This window comes from Numida meleagris, chromosome 2 (genome assembly GCF_002078875.1).
Source record: "Numida meleagris isolate 19003 breed g44 Domestic line chromosome 2, NumMel1.0, whole genome shotgun sequence".
Lineage (NCBI taxonomy): Eukaryota > Metazoa > Chordata > Aves > Galliformes > Numididae > Numida > Numida meleagris.
In genome coordinates this window covers 105,445,560-105,462,034 of record NC_034410.1, presented here as the reverse complement: position 1 = coordinate 105,462,034, position 16,475 = coordinate 105,445,560, and the positions used below count along the sequence as shown (strand labels likewise).

The 16,475-nt window shown below is 39.9% G+C and overlaps 1 long non-coding RNA gene across 1 annotated transcript; it reads left to right on the top strand.

Annotated features, from left to right (window-relative positions):
• Nucleotides 11,846-16,345, top strand: LOC110393533. Its single transcript, XR_002435029.1, has 3 exons — nucleotides 11,846-12,106; nucleotides 13,557-13,717; nucleotides 14,987-16,345. It is a non-coding gene; the product is annotated as an uncharacterized LOC110393533 (long non-coding RNA).

The window sequence follows — 16,475 nt, the reverse complement described above, 5'->3', positions numbered from 1 at the left end:
ACAGTGCTATATGACAGCTTTTGGGGGTGACATCTCCATCTCAGTGTGCTCCCAGGACAGTCCAGTAGTGCCCCATGACTTCTTCAGAGGCCGTAGTCACAAAGCTAGCAACTAGTTGTCGTCAACCTTAATTTTCCCATACCAGCCATAGATTTGGTCTCTTCTTTTACAAATATTGTAATTAAGGTGAACAGAATGCTTAGTAATCCTGATTAGAATAGTGATCTATTATCTATTCTTAATTGCTACCCAGTCTTAACTATCTCCTTAGAGCGTGCACCTGATTAAATTGAGTTTTAAAGGCAGGAACCAGAGCAACAGCTTGGTACCTCAGCCCTTTGAGGACAGGGAACAAAATGGTCTCCTTGAGTCAGAGGAGATGGCCACGTGAGAAACCTGCGGGACAGCCAGGAGAGACGGAGAGACCCTGCACTGTGCCTTCCCTTCTGCCTGGAAATCCCGTAAGTGTAACACTACATCAGAACTTAAAAAAAAAGTCACTCTGGAGTGTGAGACACCACATGTCAGAAGTGTAACGTGAAACATATGTTCATGTTTTCCCTTTAAGACAGAGTATTTCACATTTCATTTTTATATATATACGTCAGATTACAGATGACTCTATTGTACCAAAATATTGGCAGCTGTTTTCCAACATGGAAGGCTGCCTTCCACATTCAGTGAACTCCTCTTGCTTCTGACTGCAAAACATTTGAGCAGCCTCTTGGATATTGATGTTCATTACCTGTATGGTTTGCATTACACAATCAAACAGCCCAGTCAATGATATCAGCTCATATTGACCAGCTATTTCTACCCTGAAATAGGAATGTCAAGCTTCAATTGATTCACATTCACACACTGTGTAAACATAATTTAAAATTAACATGTACAAGATAGAGGAAATACTATTATTACCTTGTGAAATAACCCAGGGGATGTATCAGAGCACAAAGCCACTGTACTAGACAGAACCAGTCGATAAAACATAAGGTGTAATTTGCTGCCTAAACATCCTATAAACTACAGAGTCTCAGCAATGGTCTGTTCTTGTTCTAGCTGCACAGCAGGAGGATGGAGGGAGAGGGCACAGTCAAGGCTGCCCGGGAGGAGTCCACGTCCATGTCCACATCCAAGTCCAAAAAGGTTGGATGAATACTCTGGGTACCTTTATCTAATGTTGCTCTACCTCACTCTGAAGAAACAGCCTCTCACCTGTCTTAAATGATTGACTAGAAAGCAAATGAGGCAGATGGAATTTTCCAACAGAGGAAAAATGTGGTAGAGTAGTGCATTCCTGGCCTGTCTAGTAGAAGCAAGGCTCCTTATCACACTGACCACCACAACTCCCATGCTGCCCAGTGACTTATGGCTCAGTCTTGGCAAGGCTTTGATGTTATTGTCTTGACGACCAGGGCTGAACAAAACACCCAACAGACAATTCTCCTCAGCACAAACAATAGCTACATGACCATTATAATGCCAGACTGCATAATAAAAACCAAACAGATTCTCAAGTCAAAGAACTAAGAATTTGGCTTTTACACACACACACAATGAGACATAATAGGCTTCTTGCCAAGTTAGGACTAGACTCTGGTCCTGCAGCTCTCCAGCCTCATGAAGAGGTTTCACTGACACAGCACTGGTGATGGGACATTCACATTTTATCCACCTGTACCCTGACACTCTAAGATCTCTGTGCCCTACATTTTTATCTGTTGAGGGCTCATCATCTAGTGTTTTCAAGGGAAAAATAATGAAGCTCAATGATGAGAGGAAAAAGATACCATAAAGCAGCTGTACTGTAATTGGCAGAAAGGCTAACAAATGACCTAATATTCTTCAAGCTTGGATTTATCCAGCTGCTCACTGTTCTGATTAAATAGGACTAATCCATCACATGGAGATTGCTTCGCTGAGTCAAGAAATAAACTTACCTGTTTCTTAATTTCTCTTTAGTTTTTTTTTTATTAGAAGATAAAGTTCCATTTCTCCAACTCAAATGTTCATTCTAAACTATTCATGGATAATTTTGTAAATTCACACATGCTCCCATAGAGCTCTCTTATGAAGCTGATGTAGCTGATCTTTATTTAAAGCTGGGAATTACAACAAATCTCAAAACAAACCAGAAAAACTCCTGGACTTATCTATCAATGAATATATTTCATACAAGCCACAGAGTTTTTTTTTTCTATTATTTGACCTCCTGAAAAAAGAAGCTCCTGCAGTTATAATTAGCATTTGATTGATCACAGTATATACATCCGTTGTTCCACTCCTGATAAATGTTTTCCTTCCAAGATATATATGTCCAATTAAATTCTAATCAGTATGATTTTTTCACCTTATCAAATGTGGTATGAAAATAACATTAAAACTGACTGAACCTTTGGCAGGAATGTTTTCTCCTATGCACTGCCTGTATACTGGTGGTGTTGTCCCAGGTAGGGTGAAAAAGTCAGTCCTTCACATGCAAAGAAAGTATAAACATGTCTATAGGACTAATATGTTCCATCATAATATTTTTCTTTACATAGCCACAGAGCCCACCCCTGCTCCCCCACCTCCCAACTTGAAACACAGCCAAGGGCTCACAGGTCCACACACCTTGTTTCTGTCCTCTATATTGATTTAACACCTCACTATCCTGTCCTTAAACTCTGGCTGGCAGACAAGCTCCCTTTTCTCCTAACACCTCTATGTGACCATGCCAGCCACACACTACAATACTTTCTTCTTCTTTCATTGTAGTATTAGAAAGTTTTCCATATCATCTTCATCATTGCATTAACATTCTTCATACCGAAGAGGATAATGATTTAAAGCCCCGACTTGACTATGCTGCTATGAAAAAAACCTAAAATAGTTACTACCAGACAGTATGATACAGTATGCTATACGTCACAGGGGGAATGGTTTTAAACAAAAACAGGGGAGGTTTAGGTTAAATATTAGAAGGAATTTTTTCACGCAGAGTGTGGTGAGGCACTGGAACAGGTTGCCCAAGGAGGTTGTGGATGCCCTGTCCCTGGAGGCATTCAAGGCCAGACTGAACGTGGCTCTGGGCAGCCTGGTCTAGTGGTTGGCGACCCTGTACACAGCAGGGGGGTTGAAACTCGATGGTCATTATTGTCGTTTTCAACCCAGGCCATTCTATGATTCTATGATCTTCGGCTAATGTCACTGTGCTTCAGACAGCACTATGTGTCTCATATTAATAAGTATCATTTGAAAAGTACACAAGTTTCCACTTAGAAGATCTACTTGTTGTGAATCCGCTTAATGAGCAGAACCTTCCTTTTATAGTGACATTTGTAAAAGCTTCCTTCCAACACTGTGTGTCCTTTTGTACTGAAATACATGACAAATTTTTCCTATAATACAGGAACATATAGACAAACTAAGAATATTCATTGTGGCAGTATTTCCTTCCCGCCATTACTCTAATGATCTCCACCAATTACATGTTTCTCCTCTGTTCTGTATGGATGAGATTATGTCTCAGTATCTTGCTCCCTGTCAGCTACCTTCATTTCTGGGGCAGCTTCGTTATTGCAATCAGGACAGAAAATGAATATGCCAACAGGTCCTTTGGATAGAACTGGTGGAATGGACCCTTAAAAGAAAAAAAAACAAACAACAAAACAGAGACTGCAATGTTTCTGATCTAACTTTCAATAAATCTGCCATTCATTTCCAATAAACAATGTGGTTTAGCTACTAAAGAAATGAAACAGCAGAGTTGTAACATGACTGATATTTCACCAGATGGCAATATCAGAAATAGTTTACAAGATCTTACTGGCCAGATAAAATATCACATTTTGGTGGAATGCTGTTTATTGGATCTGAGAGAGCAGCTTTTCCAAGGTGTACAGCTCAACATTAGGAGAATTCACTGTTTTTCTCCCTTGAAATCAATAATCTCAAACTTACTACCTACAATGTGTAAGAATACAAACAGTTTTAAAAAAGAATCAAAGGAAAGAGTACCAGCAGGTTTATCTCTAAATTACATTTACATTTTTGTAATTAATCAACAATGTGAGTCGTGGAAAAAAATAATATGCAACCTTTCTTGATATTTGACGGAAAAAAGAAGGGAAAGGAGATGACAGTATTAACAAAAGAATGGTATATATGCTAAGTGTAAGAGAACATTATTACTGAAATAGCTGTGTATAGATGTGGTCTTTTAGCAAGAAACTGAGACTTGAGCAATTAACTGACAAGCCTTGAGGACCAGCCACCAGCCAGCGGTGCATTTCAGCATTTCTGCCGTGTGCTCCTTAACGCTTTCAGACATCTGCAAGCCCCTTGGGACTGGGCTGCCTTGCAGAACAATGCAGACAGCAGCAGGACCGGGGAATGGGTTTCTGCTGGGCGGAGCAGAGTTTGCTGGTGCTAAAATTGCCGGTACGGGGTCAGCTCTGTGCTAAGACCATTCCTGACTGCCCATTTTCACCTCAAAGCTTACAGGAAAACTGTGTTCTGTACAAGGTTCTGAGAAGTTAATCTAAACAGAAATGTTGAGGCTTTCACCTGTCATAAGGATCAGGTCTGTAAAATTGTGGTCACAAAATCTTCTTGGTATAGCGACGTCGAAAAAACAGATGTATCTAAACGTTTTAGTAAACGCATTTGAATTTGCCATCTTGGATCACTGAGCACTGCAATCAAGTGCCAAATAGAGATTAATACTTACTTACATTTTAGTAATTTCCTGGTTTCAATAAATCCAACATAACAAAACTGACAGATGCTCTTTTACCTACTCGAGTGATTCATGAAGGGCCTTAAACTGCAATGCTGCAACAAGATACGCCATCTGTGCTGGGGTTTGTTTTTCACAAAAGAAAAAAGAAAAAAAGAACTGACTGGCCACTGAGTGGTGACAGCACACAATTTGCCCAGCACAAATTGAGGAGCTGCTGCCTTTACTTACAGAGGTAAGACAGTTAATGGTACCGGTTACTATTTTTTTATCCATTGTCTATTTAGTTATTCCACAACTGCTGAAAAGAAACAAAAATAAATCAAAGAAATCATTGAAATTTAAAGTAGAATCAGATTTTTTTTCATGTCTCCATTTAAATTTATGTTAATTGGCATGCATTTTTAATGATAACATTAGCAGTGAATAATAAAAAGACAGCAGGATCTACACATGGATAAATAACAACACACTAATGATAATTACATAAACCTTCTGTGTAGTGACATGTGGGTCAGGAATTGAATTTGCACTCTTAAATTAAATCATCTATCAGGTTCCCACACAATCAGTAACAAATGTCTCTGCTAGGATTTTTTCTCCAGTGTTCAGAGTATTCCTGTAGTTCTGTTAGTTATTACCCGGCAGAAGGTTACATTTCAAGGACAAATCTGGACACCTAATGGTACTCACTTCCTAATGATTCTAGTTGGATAGTAGGAAAAATTTCTTATCCAAAAGAGCGGTGAGGCAGCGGTACAGGCTGCCCAGGGAGGTGGTGGAGTCACTGTCCCTGGAGGTGTTCAAGAAACGAGGCACTGATGGACGTGGTCAGTGGGCATGGTGGGGATGATGGCTGGACTAGGTGAACTTCATGGCCTTTTCCAATCTTAATGATTCTGTGACTCTGTGATACTTAGTGGGAGTGTTGATTGTGGAAGGCTGACAATATTTCATTTTCCAAAAAGAATTTATTTCAAAAACTTAGAATATGTTATTTCTAATTTATTGTTAGGTATTCAGACAGTCAACCGCCGTTCTGATAAAAATTATCGATTGAAATACAAGTTTTTATGGGCACATACTGGCATAAATATCATACTGAAAAGGGAACTCACTGTAAGTGGGTGCCTTTATCAGTGAATATTTAAAGGCTGAGGGAAGAGTTTCTGAATTAGCACATTATTGAAATCAGGCCAGATAGGGAATGTTTGAAGTCAATGGAAATGTTATTTCCAGAGGAAATAAACATTTTTACTTTATTTATTTTTTGTGTGGTAGGATTTGCTCTGTTGTCATTATTGAACAAGCTGACAAAGTAGCTGGAAATAATTCTCCTAGAATCCTAAGAGCCTAGTCTTTCCAAACAGGACTTTATTATTTGAACTGAGCATAATTCACAACATTTGGGTAGCAGAGGGCTGTACTGTATCCTGCATGGGAGAAGGCAATGAGGTGCTCCGGGTAGCTGGGTCCACCCAACACTGAAATTGTAAGTTATTTGAGCATCCCATTGCCCACCAAAACTTAAATACTGAAGAGCACGGTGCCTATGTCAAAATACATGTGAAAAAAAAGAGCAGCCAGAAGGAGCAGGAGACACATGGGAAGATATTCTGGGGGAGATGCATGGAGGAGCCAGAGGGGAGGAGACATTGTTGGGGCATGGCGGTGACTCAGGGGCACACCTGAGGGACTGTGGCCATAAGCAAACCTCATCAGTGCAAGAAGAAATAAAAAGAGCAATAAGCAAGGAGAAGAAACAAACCATTAGGCACTGGACTTCAATCTCTTTAGCTGCCTGTTGGGCCATAGAATGAATAGAGAGATACTCCCTGAGTGTAATCCAAAGGAAAAAAAGGTAATTTGAAATTAAGATGAGGAGACTGGAGATTGTTGCCATAAGGAAAGAGGAAGGAAAGTTCGTTACTTAAGTGTTTATTTTCTTATTTATATTCCTTCCTCATCAATACCTGAATCAGAAGATGGTGTAAACTGGCAGTAAAATAAACCAAGCAAAAGATCCGTTAGTCAAGGCTGCTTTTCCCATCACAACTACAACTGTATGGTTGAAATAAAAAAGATCTAGAGAAATGTCAAACGTGACTTTAATTTATAGTGATGGAGAATCCACCACAACTCCTGACATTTCAGGAGATCTTCATCATTTATCAATTTCCTATCATTGTTAAAAATCTAATTTTAAATTTCTCGATTTAGCTTCCAACCACTAGTTTTTGTTACACCACCATCAAATATCATAAGCTATCTGTGTACAAGTCACTTATTTAGCCACTTTCTATTTCTGTATTTAGATACCATGAGCTTTCAGAGTCTTTTATTTTCATGTTTTCTATTTTTTAAATCATTCTACAGTTATTTGGTAATTTCTCACCAAGTTTTCATAGCTATTCATTAGTTATGGAAACCAGACTCGGTGGGTTTAAGTAGCAGATCCACAAAAGCCAAAGAAAGACACAACACAATCTCTAAATTCCAATTTAAGTCTAAACAAGACTGCTTATTGCCAACTAAAGAGACACTAATTTGTTAAATTCAGTCTATTACATTTGATGATTTAATTCAGTTTTTGTGCTAGCATATTTTACCTTGGACCAATATATATTAAACTGACATGCTGGTATTCAGTGTTCATGGAGAAAAATAACAAACTCTTTCTTCCACAGTGAAGGTACACAAACAGTGGTGAAACTGTGATGTTCATGACAGTCAAGTTATATTTTTGAGAGTACAGTGTGATTCTCAGAAAGAACAAAAAAGTGCAGGTTTAATTATGTATCAAAGTGCAATATGCAATTAAAGTTAAATAATGGGGAAATGTAGCCAGACAAATATTTCAAAGAAAATGTGAAGAATTAGCATTTTCCTCCCAGAATAACCCATCCACTTTTATTTCCTATTAAACTAGCTATATTAAGTATGTCTAGATCATGAATATCATGAAAAGAAATGCATTAAATCTAACAATCTAAGAAAACACCTCTCAGCCTTCAGATAATGCTTGACAAGGTCAGAATTCCATAAGAATTACTTCTGATTTTGAGAAGGTACTTTTGTCCAGAAATCTTAATTCCAAGTGTCTTGATAAATGTGAGAAGATCCAGTTAGGTAATTAGGGTGGACTAGAGAAAAACAGGTGGTTAACAAAATAAAAGATTGCTTTGCATATTTGTACCTCCGCTTAAATAACATTCTTGAGTCCAGCTGCCTCTTCCATAGCAATGAGAAGATATTAAATAGAGGAAGAAATGTCCAGGACCTTTGCCAGCACTTAAACGTGGTCACGTCTACTATTAAAATATTGCAGTATCCTCTGCTGAGATGCTGGCCCATGCCAAGAAGCACCATTTCAGGAAATTTCTGCGGATGGTTCTCAAGTCAGAGCAGTCCAAGCCTAATTCCCAGGCAGCACCCATGCAGTCACCCAGTTTTGGAGCTATGAGATGTGTGCTGGCCTGTTCCAGTTAGCCTCAGAGCTCACAAGCATTCCCACACACAGTTAATTTGGTAGCTTAGATAGATCCAGCGTGGCTTGCTGGATAGCAAGAAATGTTGGGCAAGGTCTGCCTATCTACTGGGGTAATGTTTTATGGCAGACAAAGAGGACTTTGCCTTGAAGATAAGCTCCGTAACTAGGATGTAACTTATCCATACAACATATGCAAATGCATATGTAATTAAAGAATAACAGTGAATAGTAGCACCCATGTACTTTGTTACAGTTTATGAACCCCTGAGCTGTGTATCAGAGATGCATTCCCTATTACTTCAGTGTGAATACTGTGAATCTATGCAGTTTTTAGTGGGAGGATGAAAATACAGTACGCTAATCACTTTGGGGGCTTAAGCTGGCAGAAAACTAAATAATAATAATTTAAAAATATAAGAGAAGGCTATAATGTAAAATCAAATACACTATTAATAAACCCCTATAATTTAGCATAATAAACCTACTTCTCTATGCCATTGATCTTCAGTGTAAGAAAATCCACATCTATGAAACTCACATCTAATAATAACATCATGTACCAACCAGCAGAAGGGATTTTGTTTGTTTGTTTTGTTTCTGAGACACAAACAAGCAGGGTTCACTTTTCTAAATGTCTGATTAGTATTTATTTCCTCTGCAGTCCCGCATCTGCCAAAGTTGAGACCTGTCTTGCTTTGCAGAATGATAGCGAATTTATTTGTTTTCTACAACAACTGCTTCTTGGCAAAATGACAGGCAGCATTTCAGTACGGGCCTGGTATTAGCAGCCACAGTGTTTGTTTTGCTGCTCTTTGGTGAGATGTTCAAGTCTGGGGTCCTTCTGTATGTGCATTTCAGTTCCAAATGAGTCCCAATCTATTCTAAGCAAAAAATCAAGATGTAGCTATCTCCACTCAGTTCCCTCTCTCTCTCTCTTCTTTTTCTTTGAATACTGCATTGAATATTGCATGTCCCAAACGACCAGTTCATGCACTTGCAATGCTTTTATATGAGGCAGCCCAAACGATGTTAACATAAAAGGAAGTAACCTGTTGCTCCTAGACAAGGGACATTGCTATTTAAACAAATAAAATGAACACAAAATTGATCTAAAATCCTACAGTTGTCCACAGGTACACTTTTACACTTCTGAACACTGAGGGAAATACCTACAAGCTTTATATGTTTTAAAAAGATGTGGGCATAATGGATTTCATCAGAGGCATTTGAAGGTGTGTGGTCAAAGGTCCACGAGGAGTTATCAGAGTTATCTGTTATCAGGAGTTATTTTTGTGAGGAGAACTCACAAAAATGCATGGTAGACTGGGAAGGGAAAGCATAACCACCTAGATTTCAAAAGAGAGAAACGGAGGAGGCAATCGGCACCATCAGCTTGATTTCTTTCTCTGGAAAAATGCTAGAAAAAAATAGCATTAATAATTAATAAGCACCCCCAGAGATAAAAACAGCAGCAGTAAATATGAATTCAAGAACTTGTGTCAAACCAGTCCAGCTTCCATGACAGAGAACAGGGCTGCGGACTGAGAAGCAGCAGATGTCACATCTCAATTTCAGTAAAGCTTTTAGCACTACTTCCAGGACATCTTCATAAGTAATCTGGTCCAGACAAAGCTGTTCGTTGATCAAAAATGGGTGGAAAATCACTCTCATGAAGTCATAATGGCAACCACACTGGAGTTAGTTCTGGTGTGGCTCCAGTTCCTTCCAGCATTTTCCATAATGAGATGGATGATAGAGCAGTGAGTTCCCAGCCGGAGGATGGGCTTCATGACCTCCTGAGGTCTCTTCCAAAATGAATTATCCTATTATACTATGCTCCTTCTGACTTTGCAGACAATACATACCCAGGTAGTTTGTTGGTGGATAAGATCAGACTTGAAGATGACCTGGATAAGTTCAAGTTATGATTTAAAAGCTTAGGATAGTATGCAGTGGTGATAAATATTTTACACTTACTTAGAAATAGTTGTTCAAATATAGGGTGGGGAAGATGTAAGTAGAAGCAGCTTTACTGGGAAGGATGCAGGGGTTATTGGGACTAAATCAGGTCTCCGTCAAACAGGCTGTGGACAAACCAAGCACACTGATCTGGGACAAAGAGCACAATTTTAGAATACATTTTAGCATGCAAAACACTCCTACCACTCTGCTCAGCTTTGGCTGAGATAAGGTATTCACTCTTGGGAACTGAACGGCAAAGAGGATTTGAACTAACTGGAGACAGTCCACAGAAGATGAATGAAAAAGATAAAAGGTTGGAAAACATGACCTATAAAGAAAGGCTGAATATTAGGATTGTTTAGCTTAAACAATGGAAAACTGAAAGAAGCAAATTAACATCCTAACTATCTAATAGACGGCTGGGAAGAGTAAAAGAAAAAGTTCTTTTCAATGTCTGCGAAGCATAGATAAGACTGAAGGTACTTAAACTGCAGCCAGGAAGATTTGGGTTAAACATTAGGATAAGCTTTCTAATTGTAAGAACAGTGAAGCGCTGAAACAAACTGTCTCTGTGACCGAGGCCCTTAGGAGTCAGCTGGGGACACCACTGCCAGCAACCATTGCAAGCTGGCCTTCAGATTTCTGGCAATCCCACTTTTGTGATTATGTAATACACACATAAAATCAGCCTTCTTTTTGTAGCATGAGAAACACACAAATATTTGATCCTTACTCAAACATTCCTCACGTCCCAGTTCCCAGTGCGTTACCCTCCTCTGGCAGATTTTAGATGCAATCAGCTTTTTCACCATGTCCCTCCAGCAACAATCACTGGATGCCAGAGAGAACAGCCCGTTGTGGCTGATGCCTCACACAACTCTCTCTCTCTCTATTCCTCCAAAGGGTCGTTTCATTTTCTGCCTAAGTCTCTATAAATCCTTTCAAACTAAATATTCAAGTACCACTGGCACCAGTGTACACATCAGTCTTCTTTACCATCACCTGCACACTTCAGAAAGATCTTTATATTATTTCTCTGAAAACTTAGAGGATGAAGAATGGGGAAGATCTTGATAAAGTCCCTTGAATCCCATGGTTATCTTCATTGCCCTTTCATTTAATTTTAAAGGGATATAAAAGACAAATGCATACATTTTCCCCTGCACCCCCCCACCAGGTTTCACTGTGTTCTAGGTAGCACAAAATACTTAACAGAAGAAATATGTGACAGTGAATGTATTTCTAGATTACTTTTTGAACTGTCTTAAACAGAAAAAGAAAATAAATCTGACTTATCAGGCAGTGCTGGCAGGGACTTTTGGAAACAAGGAACTAAAGTAAGGCCCTGAGATTCCTGGTTTAGGAAATTAAAACAAAGATACTTATTTTGAAAAACATGGCGCATGCAGTAACTGTATAATCTTTTAACTGGAAACTCTATAAAATTCCATCAGCCATTATTAAGAACTTAGCTGTCAAGTTTTAGAATGTCAGGTTTCATAATATCAGCTGGTTGCGCATCTGTTTTTCCTTAAGTATGTAAATTTTTCTCTCAACTTAGAGCTACAAAAGATGTTCTTAATATTCACAATCCTGCACAGATGTTGAAATGTTAAAACAACAGCCAGGATCGCTTCCAAAAGCATCACTAAACTTCTTTTTTCACTAGCTGTATGCTGACCGCCTCCCTACCCGTGTTTCTCAGCGGCAGACTATCTCGGTTGGCTGTGCTCTCTTGGTACTCCGAAGACATTTATTTGGACTTGTTGAACTGTAAATACTTACTTCTGGACAGAACCCAGGACAAATGGTCTATACTGGCTGCCACAGGCCAGCTGCTGCTCAAGGACATTAAAAAACAGGAGACTTGGACGTTCCTCTCAGTAACCTAAAGGAAGGCAAGCAACATGTATAAGATTATTACACTTTTACAGGTAATTTTTTACCTTTATTATATTCCCCAAGGACTGTGTACCACGCATAAGTAAACAAGAGGGTGGTGCATACAGTTCTCTTTCACCATCCCCTAGATTTGTTCCTTGAAAAGGGAGAAAGGAACCCGTTCATTGCAAAGATTCTGTGTGATGGATGCTGGGCTGAGAGTTCACTATGAAGGGGCAGGAAAAGTGATTTGCAAGGTGAATCTGAGCAGCTCAGAAAGACTTAGAAGCAGATATCTGTTCACAGCAAAGCCAAATATTTGCTTAATATAATATATCCTTCATATAAATATCAATGGGCATTTATTTACTCAACACAGCAAGATTTCATTTTAATTGAAGTAGGTTATCCAATCTACTCAGCTTGTTTCCAGATGTGTTTTTTTCTGTGTGGGATCCCAAACTGTCCTCTCTGCCAGTGGTACATGCATAGGATGCTCAGAGGCACTAGGAACAGGACTCTGAAGGTTGTCCTATGCTCCGAGAGCCCATGACTAATGGCACAGAACAAAAAGGCTTTGGAAAGGTGACTTGAACACCAAAATCTATCCAGGGTGCCACTAGTTTCCTAAAAGCACGATCCAGGCATTTTTTGCTATGGACATGTGAAACAACTCCTGGCTTCATCACTACTGGTGAACCAGCAGACACCTCCCAGCAGCATGAAATTTCCCTGTTGAAAAGTCAATGGCTGTCATTTCACTGAGATGCAACAAACTCCTCTCATCAGTGCCTGCTACGTGTTTGGAGAGTACCAGGTGTCTAAATTAGTTCAGCAAATGATGCTTTATTTCTTTATCTAGCTCAGTTTCCTTAAAATCAGCCATACTAACAACACGCTCTATCTCCACAAGCAGGTGTTAGTGCTTCCCAATGCCCATGACTCCAACCAGCTCCCTTATGGTGTAAAGCTGTCTCAAAGTGCTGGTGCACAAAGGCATTGCTCTTTGGTGTTGTTCAGCCACGAGCTGTGATCCGACACGGGCCAGGTCTGATAGCAGCACCCCCTCTGCACACCCAGCAGCGATAAAACCTTCCCGGCTGTATGTGATGTGCCGCCGTGCCCAGAGCTGCCTGGCTGTCTCTCTTCATCTGAGTGGCAAAACAAAGAGCGGGAAAATAAAGTGCCCTGGCTCTGGCCTGAGGAAGAATTACTTCCAGTGTATCAGCACTCCCCTTCCACAGACTGCAGAACTCGGACAGCTTGCAAAGGCAGGTGCCAGAGCTGCCATGTGCCGGAAAGGCTGATGTGAGCTTCGGGGCAATGCTTTGCTGAGCAAAGTCCCGGGGGTGGGACAGGGAAGGAGGGCCTGCTGGCACTGCAGCTACAGCTCCACACTGAAGAAAGAAACAAAAAACCTATGTATTCAGGCCCAGTATTCCTGTGCTGAGGGACAGGAAAACTGGAGAATGACACCTTTTATTATTTTTATTTTTTCCTAAGAGCTGTCAGCGAGCTTTCTCCTGATGCCATCTGCTGGCTGAAGTGATGCGGTCTGGCTGGGCTGACCTAAGGAGAGCACCTGTACCAGGGAAGAACCACAAGGCTTCACCTGCTTTTACTCATCAGGTCCTCAGCAAACACCACAGCAAATCCAATTACAGGTATTTTAGGATAGAAGAAAATGTTCAGAAATACCTGGCAGATTTTAAAAAGTAAAAAGAAGGAAAAGAACAAAAGTAAATACTTAGCTATAGCAGATTGGAGAAGTTGATTTGTATTCAACTTGCTCAGATGAAAAATTGTGAAAAGAAACCAGCTCAAAAAGCTGTCAGAAGCAGAGCTAGTCCCCGACTTCGCACAGCTTGGCACAAAGGCAAATATCTAAGTGGAATTAAAGGAGCTGAATTATCTGCGTGGCAGTTCCAGGTGAAGGAGTTTGCCATGTGGGCACTGGATTTTTAAGGAAAAAAAAAAAAAGATTTGGAACTACAGAGGGTGGCACTGTCTTCATTCTGGATTTGTACAAACTTCATCACAAGAGGCTGCTGATTCCCACTGGCAAGATCGACATTCGCTACCGGAGTTCAAACAGTAATGATAGGAGGCTGCACAAAAGGTGGTGGTTAAGAAGCATTTCAGTGCAGGCATAGGAAAACGTTATTTATCACCTATAATCTAACACTATCACCTTAACCACCAGTACTCAAAGCTAGTTTTGCAGGGTAAAATGTTGAAAACTGTACACATACTTATCTATGAGTATATAACCCTAACCCTAGAGAGAGAGAGAGAGAGAGAGAGAGAGAAAGGTCTGTACCGCCTGAAAGGGGACCAGCCCAAACCATATATGTAGGGATAGGGTCATATACATGTACATACACACTTACAGAATAACTACTCAATTTCCACTACAGAATAACCTGCCAGACTTCAAAGGACAACTGTTTTGAGAGGTACAGTTTGGGCAGGTCCCCTTTCAGGCACTACAGACCTTTAACAGCTTCTGCTGTGAGGACGAGCAATGACAGAGGTGCTCATCTGGATGCAGAGTTGTTAGGACCCTTCTAGACGGGGTTGCAGATGGAGGGGAAATGCTCAGACACACCAGGCATTAACTATCCAAAGCAATATAATTACTTTCATCCACAAACTGTTCTACTTAAAACAACTTAATACACAACAGCTAGTTTATTTTACTAATATAAGATGGTAATGCTTGAGTTACATCAGATGCTGTTCAGACTAATTCTTACATCACTGTCACTTAAAAGATCTTTTGCAAAGGGCGGTTTCTCTCATGTTTCTCTTTCACTGACCTGTATGTACATACACTGGACGTGCACAAGCAGGATCTCCTGCCTAAGGCACTGAACAGAAAATAAATAAACAAATGGCAAATGTTATTTTATCTCTTTATTTTTTTTTTCCAGAATAGTTTAATATTGAAGCTCAAGTTGTTATTTTCAAGGAACAGAAAGGGGGAAAAGGAAAGGGAGAAGAGAGAAGTTACGAAGACAAGTTTTTTTTATTTAATTTATGGTTTTGTGAGTGGTCACTTTTGGAGGCAACAAAACGTTTTCTGAAAAAAAAAACAAAAGGAAAAAAACCAGCACCATTAAAGAAAGCACGATCCCTGAATTCTAAACAAAACACTGTCTTGAAACAAAAAAAAACTGCCAAGATGCTTGTTTCCCCCAGCCGGGTTGGGTTGGGTAACACAGCGATGCATAACAGCACTGAACTGTAGCAATCCTGCTGAAATCAACTACACGCCCTTCGGAAGATTCAGAGAACCATTTTCCGACCTTGTCCTGTGGGAATAATATTTTCTTTGGTAGAGGACTGAAGGAGTGTATTTACATCACTGAATGTGGATAGAAAAAATATCTACGCACGGTAGGGATCTCCCCAATAAATCTGTATTTCTCATGCATGTGGCGTATGAGTGGATTTCACATTGTCGTTATACTGCAGGAGTAACACTGCCCTATGAAGGCATAGAATGGCTAATGTCAAACAGATGTAAACATTCAGAATACTGACAAAAAAAAAATACATACGCACAAAAAACCCTGTACTGATAATGTGGATTGTGTTAAGTTTCCATAAAGCAGAAAAAAATATTTTACAGCAGTACAAGAGAATTATGGCAACAAAGTAAAGCACTTTTCTTGTAACATTCATGAACAGTACAAATACAACAAAGTTATCCTACTGACTAAATTATTCTTTAACTATCAAATATAGTACAAAGCGAAATATTATGTGCTATAAAAGAAGCAGCTCCTTAAATTAGACTAAAAAAATGCTTTTTTTTGTTGTTGTTGTTGGTTTTACAGTGACAAAGCATGATGACCGAAGACAACAGGATTTCATAGACTCAGAAACACTTCGCTACACGGGTCCGTGGCCACCAAATGTTCCGCAGATCCCAGAGGACGCCCGGCCGTGCTGTGCCAGGAGGCTGGGGAAGTCATTCAGTGCTCAGAGCAGGGCCCCTCACGTGCGTCAGCTACAATGATCCCTTTCGGTGGCACTTCTCAGCTCGTGCTTATCCTGGTACTTCACCACACCTTGGAGAAACTGCTCAACCAGAGGCTACAATAACTATTCTGAAATTGTGCGTGTGTTCATAAGGGGAAGGGGGTGCAGCATAAGGTAATTTTACTTCAGAAATTGCATTATAAAGCACCATATGCACCAGCTCAAAAACTGGGCAAGGAATTGCAGGGCCCTGAAAAACCATCTGCACGTTCTGTAGCTTACCCTGACAACATGCACCGCCCTCAAGAAAGTCTATAGTACAGAGAATACACCTTTTGCTTTATGGCTCAACCTTGATTTTCGTCTTTTAAACATCATTTCGTGTACTAGACCTCAGCAGGTAAATAAAATGCAAACAGGGAGCGTCCAGTTCAC